Source organism: Cololabis saira, chromosome 16, assembly GCF_033807715.1.
Source record: "Cololabis saira isolate AMF1-May2022 chromosome 16, fColSai1.1, whole genome shotgun sequence".
In the NCBI taxonomy this organism is placed as follows: Eukaryota; Metazoa; Chordata; class Actinopteri; order Beloniformes; family Belonidae; genus Cololabis; species Cololabis saira.
This window is the reverse complement of record NC_084602.1, coordinates 25,751,149-25,772,283: the sequence shown is the minus strand read 5'-3', so window position 1 is coordinate 25,772,283 and position 21,135 is coordinate 25,751,149.

The window sequence follows — 21,135 nt, the reverse complement described above, 5'->3', positions numbered from 1 at the left end:
TCATGATGATGATTTTAATATATAAGGATTAATACCAATGGTACCTGACATTGTTGTGCTGATTTGTTTCATTTTCAGAAAAAATAAATATAAAAATGCTCCAGTTTATCATGTAATGTATCCCTCAGCTTCAACTTATTAATCAACATAATCATTTTTTAATTTAAGCATTGGCCCTTTAAAATACTTTGAATATATTTTTAATCTTATTAAGTAAAACCTGATGCTCTGACCCAAAACTTGGACTTATTCCGCTCAGCTTTTATTTGCTACTCGTAAAAAAATAGAGGATAATTTGACCTGCTTTAAACATGTTGTGTAATTAAAGTCTTAGTGGGTTCAGTTTTAGAGCCACCACAAGGCTAAAAATGTCATCAGAAACTCCCGACTGTACCAAAGCCGTTGATAACACACAAATAATGATCCAGCTTAGGTTATCTTTACAGATTATTTCTTTAAGATCATTTTTAGAAGCCAAACTGATTTGAAACTGACTTGTGCTGACTGTTTTAAACTGAAATGAAAGACATGGTAGAAAGAAACTGCGTCTGCACGGCACCCATGTGGTATTTTTAACCAAAACATGTGATAGACGACCTCAGAAAACTGTCAACTTTTGAAGAAAGGCCATAATGTGGTTCTTTTAAAACTGTAATTTGTTTTTTCATCTGTTTATTATCGTGCAGAAATGCTTGACTTAAACTTTGAGGCTAAATTCTGGCCGTCAAATATACCAATATACCTCTTAACTTTTACATGCCATGTTCAAGACACATATAAACCATCTCTATAAGTCTATGCCATCTTTTTTTTTTAAATAAATATACTGAAAATTAGGTGTCATCCTGAGCAAGTATCTCTGTTTTGAATGTCTAAAGCTGTGAAAAGAACAGCTTCCTCCATAGTACATGCCAGATTAATGTTTTACAGGAACATTATCCTTGATGAGAAGATGTTCTCATCAAGTATCGTTCTACAATCTAATGAAGCCCCAACTTCATACTTTACAAACTCACCCAGCATTGTTGTGTCCCTTTAACGCTCAGCTGGATGTCTACAGCTTATCTGATGTCATTTCCTCATAGCCAGAATATGCTTTTTACTTACCAATCCCACTTTCAAAAGATTGTAAAATCCTGATAGCATAAAAATAACGACACGATATCCTTTACTTACATGTGCACCTAGAACTTTCAAATATCATTCCACCCTTTGATAGTAGTTTTTCTCTTTTTCACCCACAGGCTTTAAGAAAGCTCCAAGTGAAATCTGAAAAATGTCATTCAATAAAAACAGTATGTGTCATGAATGTTACAAATCCAGTTTTACTTTTGAATGTCTGTCCAAAACAATGTTTTCATCATTTATAATAAGCATAATCATAGATAAATGACTGCAGCTAACCATAAGCTGATTAATGAAAGCACCTATACAAGAAAAACTCCAGCTCCCATGTGGTTGTTATCGTGCTGATTATCTCACTACAGCCAGCCTGCAGGGCTCGCCGAGCCAATTACCACCCCAACAGCACGAGACACATTCACGACCTGCTCACAGTCTGAATCGACAGGCGACAGCCATTGATGGAGTTTTTATTGACAGTTTGGAGTTAACTCAACTTATCGAGCCGTGTGGTCAGCATGGGGATGTCATTGTTATCTTCATTAAGGGAGTATTAGCCATTAGTTTGCTATTAACGCTGCATTAATGTGGGCAGGTGTGAACACTGGCCTTGTGCGTTAGACAATCATCTCCCTTGTTTATGATGCCAATCTGTTGGGCAGATGAGATGTGGAGATGCCTCTAGATTGTATATCAGGTCATTTGTGAGTTGCTACTGCTCATTAATGAATCACTGCTGCCTGCTGTGAGGTCAAAGATAATTAATTCAAGGGGTATCTTTGCATTTCACTCCAGGCTCTTCACTCTGTTGTTGTTGTTTTCTGGAGCAGTTTTATCGGCGGTTTGTTACACAATGCAACTCGGTGCCATATGGCAGATGAATATTTGATGGCCCTTAATGGAGCCTTTGCCTTCATGCCTTAGCTCTGCCGTACCCACCGCTTGCATCTGCGGGCTGCGCCGGAGCTTTCCTGGTTGGTGTGTGGAAAACTTCCCCAGTGAGTTTGGTTGTTCGTCTGGCAGTGCCACGCTGCAGCCGCGGTCGCCTCAGTTACCAAGCCCTCCGGGCAGACAGCCTGGTGCTGATGCTGTCCCATATATAATAACATGAATACGTCCGTGTGCGCAGAGACCTCACATGTGTTCACTGCCCTGCACCCTGAACTTGTCATCTCAGAGGTCAACAGATCACCTGCCATCAATCAAACGGAGGCAGCCCCATGTTGAACAAATCACACGCTCCACATAAATCCAGATACACGTTTCAATATTTATGCGCGCCGGGTACAAAACATTGTCGGCATCAATTCTGCTGAGGAGATTAAGATCTTAGCACGTTGGAGATATGGCCCTGCTTGTCGTTGCAATTATAAATGCGGCAGTGAGGCAGAGCAGCTCTTTATCCGCTTGATGACCTCATCCCCTCTTCAGTACAATCCATAACTATCTGACAGCCAAGTTGCTCCCAGGGATGATTCACTACTAGCCTGGCGCTGTAAAACAATCTGGTAATCGAAGTGTTTTGGATGGAGGGTGTGGGTAAAAGGAGGAGCGGGCTCGGCCTAGTGCTGGAATGCCGAGTCTCAGACGGTTTGCGTGCATGTTCAGAGCACCTGTTTATGTTGCATTTGCATGCTCGAGCTTGTACGCTCACCAACTCTTCCGATCCTACACTTGACTGTTATTTCAGGGGTCAAACAGGGTTAGCAGTGCACTTTCCTTTGGTATAATAATAAATAATATAATAATAAACTTTATTTATATAGCACCTTTCAGACGAAAGTCGCAGCTCAAGGTGCTTTACAGTAACAGTACAAATAAGAAACAACAACAGCAAATAAAACAAAACACACAAATATTTAAGTGCAGTGATATAAAACATAACCCTCACAAAATTAAGTTCCAAATTCCTCCACAGAACTACTAAGATAGGATAATATAAAAAGGAGTATAAAATTGAATATATGAATATAAAAAGGTAAAAATGCTGCATGAGTCGTAGGCATATGAAAAATAAAAAGATAAAAATATCAACAAATAAGAGTACAAGATAAAAATGATCATATGAAAAAATTTTAAAGTATAAAATTAATGCAGACAGTAAAAATCAATGATATATACGGTAGATAAAAGGAAAGTGGCAGCTAAGGCGCGGTTATCTTATGTTTAAATGCTTGAGTAAAGAGAAGATGTTTTTGGGCAGTGTGTTCCATAATTTTGGGGCGTAGTTGACAAACGCTGGATCACCGATCTTCTTTTGACTGTTTCTGGGGTATAAGGAGTACACACACATTCACAATCATGTGCAGCAACCCCAAATACAAGCTGAAAACCCTGGAACGCTGTGCTCAACATTTCCTTTCCAGCCTAGGTGTAAGATCATATTCCCAAAACATGTGACATGAAAAGTATCCATCATTTTACAATGGAGATGTCTCTGTTTGGTCACCTGACCGTGTTTGCAGACCCACGTTTGTTCTTTGTATAACTGCTCCATGTCACAGTGTGACAACACAATATGAAGTAACATCATTTATGAAGTGTGGATGTTATAAATAGCGAAGGAAAAAAACAAACAGGCCATCGATTTTTTTCTCCCATTCATTTTTCATTCATCACTTCTCATTTACGAGGTCACAGGCTGAAAACCATAGTGGTGTGCTTGTGTCCTTGTGTGTGACACACATGCTCTAATCTCCAGCCTCGAAGTAAAAAGTGCTCATTTGAGGGTGTGTCAGCCCATGGACAGACTATTGTGACTGAAAAGGTTTGATGCCTTTCATAGCAGTGCCAGTGATGAGTATTTAATTGAGAAGAAAAAGTAATTAATGTAAACTTGTCAGTGATTTCCTTCTGTTCTCGTGAATTGCGTCAGATTGGATTAATAGGTTGTAATCATCTTATTCTGAACGAATTCATATCCAATTCTCCTTCATTACCTACCCCTGACAGATGTTCAAGCAGGCTGTGACATCACTTGCCTGCGCCCCGCCCCCGAGGCATCTTGCCATGACATCAGTGTCTGCTGCCAGGTCGGGGGTGTCTCTCTCCCTCTTATGACCCGTCAACTCACCCCGACGAGCAGGTCAGCGACCCCAGCGCCGAAACCTTATCCTGGACCTTGACACAGATTCGGGCCAGTCAGAGGAGAGCGAGGCGGAGCAGCAGGAGATGCCAGTGAAAGAAGTGAGGACTGAACCAGAGGGAGGAGCGGAGGGCATGATCAGATAATCTGCTTTCACGTGGGACACGCATGGAGACACGCAGAGGTGCAAAGAGGCCGGGAGAAACAAAGATGACAAACTCTGCATTTAAGTGACAATAGAGGTGCGAACAGGGTGATGAATCTCACATGAGTGAGAAAAACTCGGGACTAAAGGAGGGGGATGTGGAAGTTCAGGTGATTACTTTGTGATGACGGGTCATTGTGGGGTCCAGGGCAGTTGGGAGGGAGGTGAGAAAGACGAACAGAGGATGAGGTAGAGGACTATTAATGCATACTTTGGTCATTTGGGCAAGTGTTTGCTCTGCAGAGCTTCAGCCGCTTGTGAAAAAGTTATTTTTGGCTTTGTGCATAATAAAAAGAACATCATAAAATAAATGAATAAATAAACAGGGCTGCTGTATTCCCCTTATCTTACCCTTTACTTTTAAATTTGGCCAATCAGTGTTGACAACCTCATTCTGTTTTGAAACAACCCCCTATGTAGGTCTGCAGGGCAATTTAAGACGGGAATGATCTCACTTCGGACTCAGCTTTCATTATATATTGACAGTTTCATCACACACGGGTAGAGTTACAAATTTGTGGCTGAAGGGATACTTCAAAACAACAGAGAGATTCATTGTGGTACATTGCCCCCCCTCTTCCAACGCCTTTATCACGAGCATCTTGTGGTTTGTTGACATTTTTCAAATGACTGTTCTGTTTTTAGCGGAAATATTGACTGGGAAGTGCCATCGCTGGTAGGCAGGAGACAGCATGACATCATTCTCTTTGTGTTGAGGGTCTACTTTGGTGGCTGTCTGAAAAGCTGCCACCACTGTGATTTGTGTGTCTGTTTGCCAGGACCCCCCTGTCTGCACAGCCACTGGATATAAAGGGTTTTCACTCAGCGGGATACTGAGATCCTTTTAAACAAAAGCGTTCAGAATTTAGGTTTCGCCTTACATGACATTTTCCTGAGAAGATTGATGCCATCCTCCGGGTTTGCACTGTAGACGCTAAAGTGCATTACAACCAGCACACAGTATGGAAAACATTGAAAGCAGTGGCATCGTAAAGCTGAAGTGATGCTTGAAACTTGGCAAATCTTTGAGGATTTTCTCATATTTCTCTCCATAGATATGACCTATAACATCATCAGGGATAACTGTCACATATCACATATGCCTTTAAAATAGAAAAGAAAATGTAAACAAATGAGGAAAAATACATATAATTGTTTGATTGTTTTATTGTAGGAAACTTACAAACTTCCCAAAGTGAAGCTGGTATTCACAGTTGATTTGACTAAAATAATTCAACACTAAACATTTCTGGAGTGTTAGAGTTATTATTGGAAGTTATTACTGTACAAGTGGGTCATACCAAATTCTGAAAACAAACCTTTACAGGACTGTCTCAGAAAATTAGAATATTGTGATAAAGTCCTTAATTTTCTGTAATGCAAAAATGTCATACATTCTGGATTCATTACAAATCAACTGAAATATTGCAAGCCTTTTATTATCTTAATATTACTGATCAGGGCTTACAGCTTAAGAAAACTCAAATATCCTATCTAAAAAAACTAGAATATTCTGGGAATCTTAAACTGTAAACCATAATCAGCAAAATTAATATAATAAAAGGCTTGCAATATTTCAGTTGATTTGTAATGAATCCAGAATGTATGACATTTTTGTTTTTTTAATTGCATTACAGAAAATAAAGAACTTTATCACAATATTCTAATTTTCTGAGACAGTCCTGTATATATGTATACATCTAATAGATTATTTTTCCCAGTTGGTAAATGACCCGATCAAATAGTTTAGCTGCTGCCATGTTTATAATAAATAATCCGTGTTTAATTACTATTCATGCATATCTAATAGTTATAATTCTCCAGGACTTAATTGAAAGTCTCACAGTTACTCTTCTTTTCTTTTTCCCCTCTTTCGTTCCAGTCTTTACCGGGAGCCAGATGTTCTACTTGCTTCAGCTCCATGGTGTAAAACGCTGCTAGATCACACCCGCTATCGCTCTCTCTAGCTGGTAACGCTGGCGGCAAAAAACATTTTCCAAACCAGCAAGCTATTATTATCGATAGAAATTAGCCATTTTCATATGGCACAATTCTTTAAAGCACTACGTTGCATGACCGTTTAAAAAAAATCTGTCTAAATGCAACCTACCCAATACTACTGAAATGTGCCATTACTGGTCATGAGAGTTCAGAATAAAATTCAGAGTGTTAAATAACAGCGTAACTGTTATTTAAATGTTGTTTACTATGTTCTGAGTATCAGATGTGATAAAAAAAGAGCAAGTTAATGAAAAAGTACAACATTGTCCCTCTGTCTCTACTCACTGCAGTCAAAATATACAAGTAGTGACACTTTAAAAGGCACAAACCATCCTCTTATCCTCCCCTTTTTGGTGTAAAGTCGGCCTGGACTGCATCCCAGCCTCTCTTTAAAGGGATCCCTTTGACAAAGATGATATGTTCGCTCCCGCACCATCCTCCAGCTGCAGGTGGCCAGGAGCTCCCCGCTGAGTGCTGCTGAGTACATTAGCCCATCAAAAGGAGAAGATTAGGCAATCTCAGAGAGATTGAGAGTAACTTTTTCACCCCTGCTGTGCCTTTGCAGCTTTCAACTCCTGTACACTATATGCTGCATTATGTATACGGCATCTGAAATCTCCTGTGGAAAATCAAAGGAAAAGGTGGAAAAGTTCACAAAGTAGTCTTCAGTAAAGTAAAAAAGACACATTTTTCTGATCAGATAGATGGAAACAAGCACGACCCCCTCAATAAACTCAGACTATTCCAGCAGAGATGGGAGGCTGAAGACTTGGGGTGGGCATAGCAGAGAGGAAACTTCACAGGCTGTTTGTTTGGTCTGAGAAATCAATAAATCTCATTTCATGTGAACTTCTCGGGGAAAGAATGACCCAGAAAACACTCACAGATTCATTAGGGATGGTGCTTGCTTTTTGTCCACAGCAGGAAAGAGACTGCAAGCAGTTGCCTCGGGGCAAAGTCAGAGGACAAAAGAACCACAAGAAAAAAAAAGACCCAATCATTTCTAGGTGCTGTACAGTATATCCTACGACAGAGTATTAGGGCCAAACTAAGACAAAAAAAAATGGGAAATTACGAGAATAAAGTCATAATATAATGAGAATAAAGTCGTAAAATTACGAGAATAAAGTCGTATTATTGTGAGAATAAAGTCGTAATAGAATAAAGTCATAATATTATGAGAATAAAGTCGTAATATTACGAGAATAAAGTCGTAAAATTACGAGAATAAAGTCGTAACATTACGAGAATAAAGTCGTAACATTATGAGAATAAAGTCGTAAAATTCCGAGAATAAAGTCGTAAAATTCCGAGAATAAAGTTGTGACATTACGAGAATAAAGTCGTAATGAATAAAGTGGTAATTTATGAGAATAAAGTCATAATATTATGAAAATAAAGTGGTAATTTATGAGAACTCTAACAGGAAGAGCATCTTCTCCCTGTGTTAAAATGAAGAATATTGAGCATCTTGTGAAGTTATATTTATATATTTATAATATATTACAACTTTATTCTCGTAATATTACGACTTTATTCTCGTAATTTTACGACTTTATTCTCAATACATTATGACTTTATTCTCGTAATTTTACGACTTTATTCTCATTACATTATGACTTTATTCTCGTAATTTCCTTTTTTTGTTTTTTTGTTTGGCCCTAATACTCCGTCGTAATATCCAACTTATGGAAACACGACATAAAATAGGCTGAGATTTCTTCCCCCTGTACTGGACTTTTCACCCATGTTGAGGTAAAAAAAAACAACATTAAAAAGATTCTCTAACAACAGCGACGAGGTCCTATAAGTGCAGTGCCAGCGTCTCTTTTCTCCTTGACTGTCGGAGACATTCTGATCAATAAATCATAGTGTTTGACAAGCTGCATCAAAGGATATGAAATTTATATTTACTTGGACTGTATCCAAACTGAAAAAAAAAAAATCAAAACATAAAAGAACAAAGCTACTCTAGGGGGGAAATATTGATCGAGAGCCACAATGAGGTGTGAGGAGTTCAGGTGCATGTGAGTTTGGGTCTGTGAAGCTACAGTTTGGGGGACAGATGACTGGGTTATTTGGAGGTGAGGGTCATCGGTTCAAACTCTTGGCAGCTTCAGAATGATATCAGCAGGTTGCGGAAAGGTTACAGCTCTTGATGATGTATTACTGCATCTTCTCAAAAATGTATCTGTTTAAGCAGCACTGATTAGCCACGGAGTCAAATCTTTCGTGTAACATAGAGGACTTAATTTTATTATTTTTTTAAGGATTTGAATGCCTTGAGGTTGTTATCTGTAGACGATGTATTTTGTTTGACTTTCATTATCTAAATTATCTCCCACTTGAAAGGGGACCCTTCCCCTCCATTAATAATTGACATTTTATTACTTATCCTCCTCAATGTGGCAGGCGCTCGCTTTGATGTGAGCCACGTTCTTTTATCAGCACAATGCTGCGTATTGATCGCCGGGCGAGATAGGAGGACTATCAAAGGGATTCCTCGTGGGGCAGTCAACATCGGGTCACCTCATAGTCCTGGAATGCAGTCGAGCGCGGCTCCCTCTTACTGTCACATCGCTTTGCATCTCGTGTGGTTTAACCTGCATGTGTTCGCCCCAATCTGGGTTAAATATTCACCAAGAATAACAACGCTGGTCCAATGGCATCATCTGAAGTGGAAGGACAACATGTGTTGAGCACTTTATGAAGACAAGATGGGGGGACGGGCAGGCTGGCTTTTCTCCACTATCTATTAGGTCCAATGCTCTGGCTGGAGATTATAACAGATGATGATCTCATTCATAATGCTTATTACGGTTCACTGGAGATTCTCATCGTTGCCTTGGTAACAAGTGCAGACTGTGAGTTAATGGTGTAAATATCAGTTGGCTTTGGTGGATCAGAAGAGCAGGGATGCTGCGTGCAGATACCTGACTGAGATTACAACAACAACAACAACAACCAGAGGACAAAGTAGTCGCACACGAGCAGTGGGAAAACTCTTTGATGCCATCCCACCACAAACGAGGCAGATTATAACATCAGGAGAACGGTATAATCTACGACGGAGTATTAGGGCCAAACAAAAAAAGGAAATTACGAGAATAAAGTCATAATGTAATGAGAATAAAGTCGTAAAATTACGAGAATAAAGTCATAATATTACGAGAATAAAGTCGTAAAATTACGAGAATAAAGTCGTAAAATCACGAGAAGAAAGTCATAATATTACGAGAATAAAGTCGTAAAATTACGAGAATAAAGTCATAATATTACGAGAATAAAGTCATAATATATTATAAATATATAAATATAACTTCACAAGATGCTCAATATTCCTCATTTTAACACAGGGAGAAGAAGCTCTTCCTGTTAGAGTTCTCATAAATTATATTCTCATAATATTACGACTTTATTCTCATAATATTACGACTTTATTCTCGCAACATTACGACTTTATTCTCGTAATGTTACGACTTTATTCTCGTAATTTTACGACTTTATTCTCGTAATATTACGACTTTATTCTATTACGACTTTATTCTCGTAATTTTACGACTTTATTCTCGTAATGTTACGACTTTATTCTCGTAATTTTACGACTTTATTCTCGTAATATTACGACTTTATTCTCATAATATTACGACTTTATTCTATTACGACTTTATTCTCGCAACATTACGACTTTATTCTCGTAATTTTACGACTTTATTCTCGTAATGTTACGACTTTATTCTCGTAATTTTACGACTTTATTCTCGTAATATCACGACTTTATTCTCATAATATTACGACTTTATTCTATTACGACTTTATTCTCGTAATGTTACGACTTTATTCTCGTAATTTTACGACTTTATTCTCATAATATTACGACTTTATTCTCATAATATTACGACTTTATTCTATTACGACTTTATTCTCGCAACATTACGACTTTATTCTCGTAATTTTACGACTTTATTCTCATTATATTATGACTTTATTCTCGTAATTTCCCATTTTTTTTGTCTTAGTTTGGCCCTAATACTCCGTCGTAATAATCCATCCCTGCTGGCAAACACAGAAGTCCTTTGTTTATTCTTGAAGACTTTCCTATTTAAATAAATTTTTTTACAAACCAGTCCCAGCAGCTGCTTCAAAGGCCGGGCATTGATTGTTATTCGACGCTCTAAGACCAGTCGTCAAAAGCACTTACAATAAAACTCTGAGAGCAGCCGTAATGAGCGTATCCTATTTAACCAAACAAAAATAAGACCATTTTCACTGGTGAACACTTAGAGACCATTAGCGGCCAAAGGCACGAGTCGGTCGTTGCTGCGTCGTCAATATCCCATAAGTGAAGCTCTACAAAATGCCTTAGCGTCTCTGTGAAATTCTCCCAGTCCGGTGTTGTTGATGACCTGTCCGGCCTGATTGGCAGCACTTTTGTTTTCCGCAGATTAGACAATCTGACTTCATCGCAGTCCATGAGGGGGTTCACATAACGCTGAGTGGATGTCAGCGATGAACCACCCCCCCACACACACACGTCTACAGGCCTTCTCCGACACCGAGCTGTGGACGACGTGACCCCACTCTGCTCAGACATGCAGACGAGCATCAACCACCTCTGATCAGAACCACACATGTAGCTGCACTTAAGCCAGAGTTTACATTTTTTATGACCTATATACATTAAGGCGCATTCCTGGGCTGATATGTTTCACACCGGCTAATATTTCTGCAGATCCTGAGTGAATTATTGATTTTCCATCAGAATGCTTTACATCAGCGAATAATTCTGGGTCATAGCTTGGGAGCTTTCTGTTAAAAGGGTTTCACTTGGGGGTTTTTAAGCACATTTTTGCAACGATGCAAATTTGAAGAAAAAAAAAAACGATTGGATCCAGTGACAGTTAGTTTGATCTTTGTCCTTCCTCAGCCCATTTTTATGTCATAACACATGTTTGGATGTGTGCACATGTGTATTTGTATGTATATGCTTTGGGGAGCTGAGAGAGAAGCGCTTACGTGCCTGTTGATGACTTTCTCTCGTTCTCTCGTGGCCTGCTGTCGTTGATGAGAAATGAGAGACGGCGGAGTCTGAGGTCACGCACTTGTCCCTTGTCGGGTCAAAATTATCGGGTTAAATGCTTTGTTTACACTTCTACTATGATGCCTGAGCTCTAAAACAAGTATAGTACACTCAAGATTACATAAACCGGCTGAAACTGGTTTTTCCAGACTTGGTGCAAGTTCTATTACTAGTTTAGTAATTTGAGAAGAGGGAAGAGACAAATAAGAGAAAACTAAAGACAAATGATCCAAAAAAATAATAAGAATAAGAATAAGAAGAATAATAAGAATAAGAAATCCTTTAATAGTCCCCCAGAGGGGAAATTTCCAGATTACAGCAGCAAAGGGGATAGTGTAAAACACAAGAGGCATCAATATCACACAATATCACACAATAATGATAATAATAAAAAATAAAAAAACACTGTATATACAATAATAATAAGAAGAAGAAGAAGGAGAATAAAAATAGTAATAAATAAGAAAATACTAGTATACAAAAAGAAAAACAGATGGGTATTTACAGATGTTATTTATAATAAATAATAGTGTTCTTTCTATTTTAATATGACAACTCAGATAAGTCTGAAGTGGTTATTAAAACTGAATTGTAATGATTCAGTGCCATTTTTAAGAAAATGATTAGTTTGTTCCCCATCCCAGATTTGTAAACCTGCAATTGGCTAAAACAGTCAGGAGGGACTAAAGACTTGTGTGTTGATTCACAGCTTCAAGAAAGAAGATATTGCAGTGTTTTGTGTTTAATAGCTACTGCATCTTTCAGGAGCATCTCCAGTTTCAGCTGGCTGGAGTCCCAGAGCTTGACGAACAAGTGCTGGATAATTATCCACACCAGTGGTAAGTACAAATTGCGCAGACTTGCCCTTCAAAGGACGTGCTGAAGCACATCAGATACAGTAACGGCCCAGCTGGCCACTAACCTGCACCGGCAAGTGAAAGAAGAAAAGTGAATCCACCAATATGCAGAAACATAAAAAGTAGAATAAAGTAAATAAAAAAAACACTTGAAAACTGTCATGAAGCTGCCAGATGAGTGAATAGTTTGACTTAGACGCTGTTTTGCCTGGATGACAACAACAAGGACAGGTGGCATAATGAAACGAAATTCACATTTCATGTCCAACATCAGACTAACACCTGAAGGGTGTGACATCATGATGGCTCTAAGCTGATAACCCAGCAACACACCAGTGGTTGTTATGAGGATAAAGGATTAGCCGCCATTTACTTTTGATGCTCTTTGAACCAGAAAAAAACAGAGGAAAAAAAGGATCTCACATGAAAGGACAAACTTGCTGAGAAAGCACAGAAAAAGGGCGCCACCTCTCTTCAAAGAGGTTGAGTCACTTCAAGCGTTGAGACATCGTTCCGATCGGTGCCCAGTGACCGAGGTTATGTCACTGGTATTTGTCTGTGCAGGTGTCAATACGTGTGTGGGGGAGATATTTTTTCTGTCTCTATGTGTCTCTCTGGCATATCAGGTAAGGTCTCTGTCTCCTGCCTACATTGTTGCTGGATAATGAGGTGTGATTAAATATGAATGCTAAGTGTTTGGTGGCTGCAGCCCAAAGCTGAAACCAGATCCAGTTGGGCCCAGGGGCAGCATAATTAGTAGCTGATGATAGATGCCATTAAGGTTGCTTTAGCACACATGGCGCTTGCAGGCCTCTATGCTGGACCTCCACGCGGCAGAAGGCTGCCTTTGAGCCATCCACAGTTAATTAAGTAGCAAATAAATAAATCGTGATACAGCTGTGGTTAGTCTTCACTGTTGTGAAAGGCCTAGCAGTGATTGCAATCAGCTTTATTTTAATTGTTTAATGATCAACAGTGATTAAATATTAAGTCATTTGTTATTTTTATTTGATGTCTTTTCATTATTACCTCTAGGGATTTCATGGTGAAAGGATGACGAAAATCTTGTGGAAAACAATATCAGCATTTCAAAGTGCTGAAAGACCAGTGTGACGCCTTTTATGGTGGAGAAAAGCCTTTTGTGCACGCCTGAAGGGGCTGTGTTTGGATTGGAGGGCTCTTTGGATTGTCATATCCCCGGTGTGAGATTGACTCACTCATGGTGCGCAATCTCCAAGTCTCACATCTCGTGCCTCTGTGCAGCGCGGCTGTGGACAATGCCGACTTACTGCACTTCAGAGGGAACGACGGAGTCATGTCCACAGCTGTAGGGACATGTTTGCTTTAAGTTGCTGTGGTTTAGTGTGTCGAGCAGATTATGAAGGCTGAGTAACTGGTCAGATCTCCCACGCAGTTTTCCAATCCTAGCCGAGCTAATCTTTGTTGTGCATGTTTGTGCATGAGTGTTACAGTTGCTGTCACACACGCAGCCTTTATTTCCTCCAGAAAGCGAATAAACCGGCTTGACACATGAGAGCGTATTATTAATTGAAGCTCAGAGTTTTAGAGGCAACTCCAGCATAGGAAATGCCAGCAGGCAACGGCTGAAGGCAGTGCTCTGTATTTCATTATATTATTTCAAATGAAAGCTTCATTTACAATCTATTAATTGCTGGACTTCAATTGCTCTGCTGTGATATAAAACAGCAGTGTGCCATGCAGGGCTATGAGACGTAAGGAGAGCAGTTGTGTGTACTGGGGTCAAAGAGTTCTTCATTCAATGAAGGTCAGAGGATGTAGAGATGTTTTCTTTTTTCTCAATAGCATGAATGAAATTAGCTTAATAAGACCTGGGCTGATCAATGACAGCGTTACTATGAACTATTCGTGGTTAGTAGTGTCATTACAGAAGTCAAGCAATATTCACGTATTAAAAAATCAATCAAACATTAACCAATAAAAGAAGCCTTTCAAAAACAAGACTTGCCATCTGAAGGATTTATTGATTTGATGCCATGAAAGATTTGTAGGATTAAAATAAAAGTCTGGCAAACAAGCTGCAGTTTAGAAGAAAAATCCTATTTAATTAAATATGGTCTATGTTTTTTTTAATCTTTGGATATTTTAATGGTTGAGTGGGATAAAAATGCTTTAAATTGGACCAATATTGACCAGAAATGCTGCAGACTAACTGGCTACTATGAAAATGCTGCAGTTTCCACTTTGCTGCCCATGCTTTTATACCGCCCAGCTTCTGTGTGTAACCTGCTAATGCCAGGTCAAAGAAATAGTTTTATCAGATATAGTTGTCTTCCGAGCAAGTCTCATTTGTCTTTAATAAAGGAGTTTCTTGTAAAAAGTTGATATTTAGGTTAAAATAGTGGTACTAGTACTACCTCAGATAAACAAAATCACTTGACATACACAGATACACAATGTCTTCGTTTATTGAACAAGAGCTGAGCTAAAGTGCAAAACCAGTGTGTGAATAACTTAGCACACTATTTTGGTTAAATAGAAATTAAATTGGTGCTCATAATCAAATGCACCCTTATATGAAAGCGGTTTCTCGGTCTGGAGCATCCAGTATTTACAATATGGCAATGAGCAAAGACATCAGCAAATATCTTAGAAAAGCATTTGCTACAGCAATTATTGTTCTTTGCAGGAACTGATGTCACAGCCAGTTCAGATGGTGCAATGCTCAAAGAAATATGCCTAGAGACACAATCTAATCTCTATAGGACTCAGTTAGCATGTTACGTTTTAAAGTTCATAACAATGTGATTATAGCAATAGTGTATGCCTTGTTGGGAAGTGTTGCCAGGAGAAACCTTCATCTTCCTTAAAAGAGCATGGTTTATGCTACGGTTTACAACCAGACTAACCACAAGACCTCTGGCACACAAAGTACTTACTATACAGATGAGACCAAAGTGGAGATGCTGGACAATAATGCACTGCACCAAGAATATCAGTGCACAAGTGCAACAACCTCGCACCAGGGACCAAGAGTCAAGATTTGGGTTTGTTGGGCTGCTAAAAGACCAGGAAACCTAGAACTGAAGCTTTAGCTTCTAACGGGTTCCAAGCGCGACCAAATTCATGTCAGAATGGCTCGAAAGAGAAGAAACACATGTACTGCAGTCAAAGGCCAGACGTGAACCAATCTGAAAAGCCGAGGCAGGACCTTAATAGAGCTGTGCATAAATGACTATTTCACACCTCAACAAGCGAGAGCAACACTCAATGAAGGCTGTGCCAAAATTCCTCTACAGCAACATGAGAAACTGATAATATCACACAGGAAATGATTACGTCATGTAATTACTGCCTAGTGGTTTTACAAGTGATTGAATCATGAGGTGAACTTACGTTTTTTACACACTGCTGCTGCATCTGGGTTTAGATTTTGTCAAATAAATAATGATATGGGGTAATATTATGTTGTTCATCTGATGTTTTATTTGTCTAATTTAAAGGCTTAACTTATTATTATTATTATTATTATTATTATTATTATTATTATTATTATTATTATTATTATTATTATTATTATTATTATTATTATTATTATTATTATTATTATCATTATTATTATTATTATTATTATTATTTATATTATTTATATTATTATTATTGTCTCTGATTCAGTTCAACAGAGTGAGGTTTGGCTGGCAGTCTGAAGTCACACAGGGTTGTATGTTTACCAGACAGCCCTTACAAAAGGTTAATTGTATCAGTGCTATCAGTTACATCAGTCAGATCAAGTGGCCTTGCTTCATAACTAGCCTCACCTCTACAACATCTAAAAGAGGCTGGGTTCAAGCGCAAAATTACCCCTCTCTATCCTTGCTGCATTATTCAGTGTGCTTCACCTGGAAGGACCTGTGACGGGTTGTGAAGACACAAGATAAACTTTATTTTTTACCACCTGTCCTCTCTTCATTTAGTTATCTCTTTGGTCTTTACACTCATGGCTGGAAGGGTGTGAAGACCCTTCTTAATAGGCGCATTTTCTCTGTGGCGCCAGCATTGACGTGCCACAATAAAGGAATACCTATATATCTCATGTTTAGTATTTATCTCTGTTATTATTATTACTTAGTGTCACATATTGCATAAAAGTACATTCTGTTTCACTCACGATTCAAGTGCTGAATCTGTTTTAGCATGAGACAACATAAGACATTTGCAGTAAACATGCGCGTACAACCAGAGAATAAGACATCAAAAGGAAGATTTGGGCTTTGGAGGTTACAGAAGAAGTAGGGCATGTGATTGTGCAGCCATGTGTGTGTGTGGATGTGTGTTTGAGTGTGTGGTAATATGTTTTCAAAAAGAGCTCTCTGATGTCACGTAAACTGATGGCTCTCTCCCCAGGGTTCTGCAAGACTTTTCTTATGGACATTTATTTGCAAAAAGCAAACGCATGCCAGTGATAATATCATTTAATGTTAGATTAAAATAAATACTTCAGATATTTCTTGGGAGCTATATTTTTTTTGACAGTTTAATAGTATTCTGTTGATGTATTGTCATCTCATGAAGCAGCCTGGGCATGTCCTGCATGGGAGTATATTTCACAGATCTTGAGAAATGTCTCATATTAACGGAAAACAATGATTCACGCACTGATCGATGTGACTTGTTTTGTTAAATCCACAGTGATTTTAAAATTCATGCTTCCACAGTAGACAGTTCCTGAGCCGGAGATTAATTAATCAATATTTGATTAAAGTTGTAGAGGCCTGTTTTTGTGTTCCTCAATGATTCATTCAGAGTCTCAAATTCTAACCACACTCACTGTGATGTATATTAATTCATAACTGGATGAAGGTTGCGTTTTTTACGTTGTTATACTGTCATCAAAACTGTATACTTTACTATATTAATATTTTATTTCCCAATAAATAAGAGATCCAAAAGCTTATATGCTATCACACATTAACTCTCACATTGTCCCAATAATTACCTAGGATTCTTTAAGTAATTACAGGTGTTTTCTTGTCAGTCTCTTATGTGGGAGATGTGCACAGATGGAGCGTGGAGTCACACTGTTTGGCCAGAGCACAAAAGGAAGATCCAACTAATGCTCTAACATCTTTAAATCTTTTGTTGCTTACAGCTGTCGCTCATGCAAGAAGAGATCGAGTTTCCAATATCACAGCAGACGAGGAAACAGATCCCTCCCCTCCACAGTGTGTCCCCACCTCTCAAAAGAGGCTGCAGGTGGGACAAAATCCAAACTGGTTGTCGGCTTGATTAAAGCAGGACGGGGAGGGGGGAAGGGGCAGGGAGCCGTGACTTCTCACACAGCTCAGCAATGGGACATGATCTCACTGCTGATGGACAGGGGGAGAGAAAAGTGGAGTTGGGGGCAGGGATGATGGTCTGTGGGAGAATTCCTAGGGTCAGGCCAGCTCCAGCTGTCTCAGGGTTTATTGATCGGTGTGATAACCCTAACAAGAGGGGGAGATCACAAGCAGCTGCACTCCACAACATACCTGCTGCAAACAGTCTGATAATGTTAAGGATTAGGTGCTAAAATAACTGTAAAACAACTGGAAGATAAAATTACTATCAAAACAAATTGATTTAAAGATATTTCTTGTTGCATTTATTATACACTGACGCTGATCGGCCGCTACGCTCGTAGTAGATGATGTAAAACAGGCAGTAACTGTATGTTTTCAGCAACTCTTCCTGATGTTGCTTTCCATGGATCTTGGAATGATGTCACAACTGATTTGACCACATTCCAGTTGCAAAATTAAACTAATTGCAAAAAAAAAAACATGGTCACTCATATGCCATGACCCTTTCCAAGCGTCAGATCAGCTGGTGCCGCTGCTACCGTTAGCAATACTCATTCAGAATTTTTATTTATTTCATCTTTATTTGACAGGTAAAAGTTTGAGAACAAGTTTTTATTTACAAACAGGACCTGGTCATGGACACTGGCAGACATACACAAACAGACATAAAAAACTGTTTAAAAAATCAATAGATACACAAAGTACCAACACATAAAATAAGACATTCTTGTGTAAGAAATGTTAGAACTATAAGTAACAAGAGCAACAATCCGTAACAACCTGAGGAATATTTTGCCTGAAGGTGAACAACAGTATCAAAAACGTAAGTTTGAGAGTATTGAAGAGAGTTCCAGTCATTTGCTGCAGCATAACGAAATACATTTCTCCAAAACTAGAGAGGGCCAGAGGAATGAGGAACTTGATGTAGTGACTTGATCGAGTATGACAAGTTTTATTAACCGGGTGAAGGAGAGAAGACAGCCTGCATCTTAGAAATTTGGCATGTACTTCCAGTAGTCACATGTCCAATGTTAGAAAGCGAGCAGTACTATGTGTAAGTCTGGCTGAATGTGAATAAGAGAAGACATAACTTTTATAAACAGTCAAATTAGCAGAAGTTTTGGATGTGAGCAGCCATGCATTCTGAAGTCGACATAAGAGCGGTTCCTCCATCTTTCCAGGTTGGAGTGGCAACTTCAGGATGTTCCAGTTGAAATTTCTTGCTTGAAACTAGGAAACTAACTTCTGAGTGTAAATGAAATACAGAATAAATTCAGATTCAGATTCAGAAAACTTTATTCATCCCCGAGGGGCAATTGCAAGACAGACAACTGAGCAGCAAGACGTTGAAAATATCAAATAGAACAAGAAAAAAAAATAGAATAAAATGAACAGGGCATGTCTCCTTATGTACAAAAAATATATAAATATACGAATGTCAAAAAAATCTACAACAGAGTGACTGTAGTGGTATGAATAAAAATATAAAGTATAAAGTGTCAGTGCAAAGTGTCGACAGTGGATGTAAACAAGGCTCAGCCTTCCTCATACTTTTAAAGCCTCGCTTACAGTACTGACTATCTGATCTATGTCGTAAAAAAACAGACACAGGTGTCTAATTTGACTGATCAAGATCTAGACCAACCCCTGTATAAATGTAGGTTAGTTCGCAGCTGGTTGATTTCCTCCAGACATTGCAAAGGTTGATAATTATCCAGTCAAGAATTAAGTCTGAATCACAGAGAGAGAAAGAAAACAATATTGTGATACAACATGTTGTTACACAGTGATATAGAAATGGTTGGAATTAATAAACACTAAATCCACAAATTCATGAATGCCACAAAAATAAATAGATCAATTTGTTAAGATAATGATGGTGTGGTGTAAGGGTTAACAGTTTTATATAATCATTTTTGTTGAATATTATTAAAACGTAGGAAGTCAAAAGTCTTAAGATACTGAAAGCTGAAGAAGAGGAAGATTCTAGGAGGGCATGGGTCCGTATTTTTTTGTAGGTAGGGCATATGGGGAAATTTTTAGACATGTTGCTGGATGTACATTCTGGTTGTTTCAAAAAGAAAATATGGATTTGCAGGAGGCCTTTGTATATATGATTGTATGATGGGTATACAGTCTGTTCATGCTGTTATAATCAGAATCAGAATCATGTTTATTTGGCCAAATCAGGTCAAAGAAGACAGGGAATTTGACTCGGTTATTTTGGCTAAATAGACAAATAACAGCTCTTATTAATATATATATATATATATATATATATATATATATATATATATATATATATATATATATATATATATATATATATATATATATATACAGTTTTTTTTTAAAGTGAAAGGTTCAGCAGTATCAATATAGTTATTGAAAGGTGCATTGTTACAGCATATGATTGTTATTATTATTATTATTATTATTATTATTATTATCATTATTATTATTATTATTATTATCATTATTATTATTATTATTATTATTATTATTATTATTATTATTATTATTGCACAGTGTTGATTACTCTGAGACTCTATGAGTCTTGAGTCTGTTGATGCTGGTATAAATGCTGTATTTTGAGTTTGAATGTATGTTCTTATAGGCTATGCATGAATAAATAAGAAAAACTTTAATGACAAAAAAAAGATAATGATGGTTCACTAAACCCTCCACTTGACAGCAGTTCACAGGCTTTCTGAGGTAGTGTGAAAGCGGGGGCCTGTACTACGAAGCGGGATTTGGGGTTAGCGAGGTAACTTCAGGTTTAACCCTGGGTTTTCAGGACTACGACGGTGGTTCACTTCTTATCGGGGCACATCGCCATGGTAACTTATGCTGAACCGCTAACCTGCTCCGGAGCAGGTTATGTTCGAGATACAGATCGCCGGGTATAAAAGCACCGCCCACTGACCAATCAGCTCTCTTGGAAAATGACATGCCCTTTCGAAGAGAATCCAGTGGAGATTGTTGCGCGGATCGTGAGAGGATCCCTCCGAAGAGAACGCGTATTCAGGGACCACCAAAACCCCTTTGCTTTCCCTGATGAGTACCTGTATGAACGATCCAAAAAAAAAGGAAAAAAAGAAAAAAGAGGTGGAGGAGAAAATAAAAAATAAATCAATCAATGAATAAATAAAACAAATCATCACCCAAAATCCGATGTACAGTCAATCCAAAACTAATACCAATTAAATAAATAAATCAAGAAGAAATGAAAAAGAAGATGCATTTGTAAGGGGATAGCAAAAAAGGGATTTTCAATTTCGTCCCTCGAACATTCTGAGAAGTCACTTTAAAATACTAAATACCCCCCTCCTGAAAAAATAAAAAATAAAATAAAATAAATAAAAAAACCCAATTCTTTGGTACAGCATCAGCACAAGTTATCGGTCAACAACAATAGTTATAGAACCAATATATACAGACTGTCTCAGAAAATTAGAATATTGTGA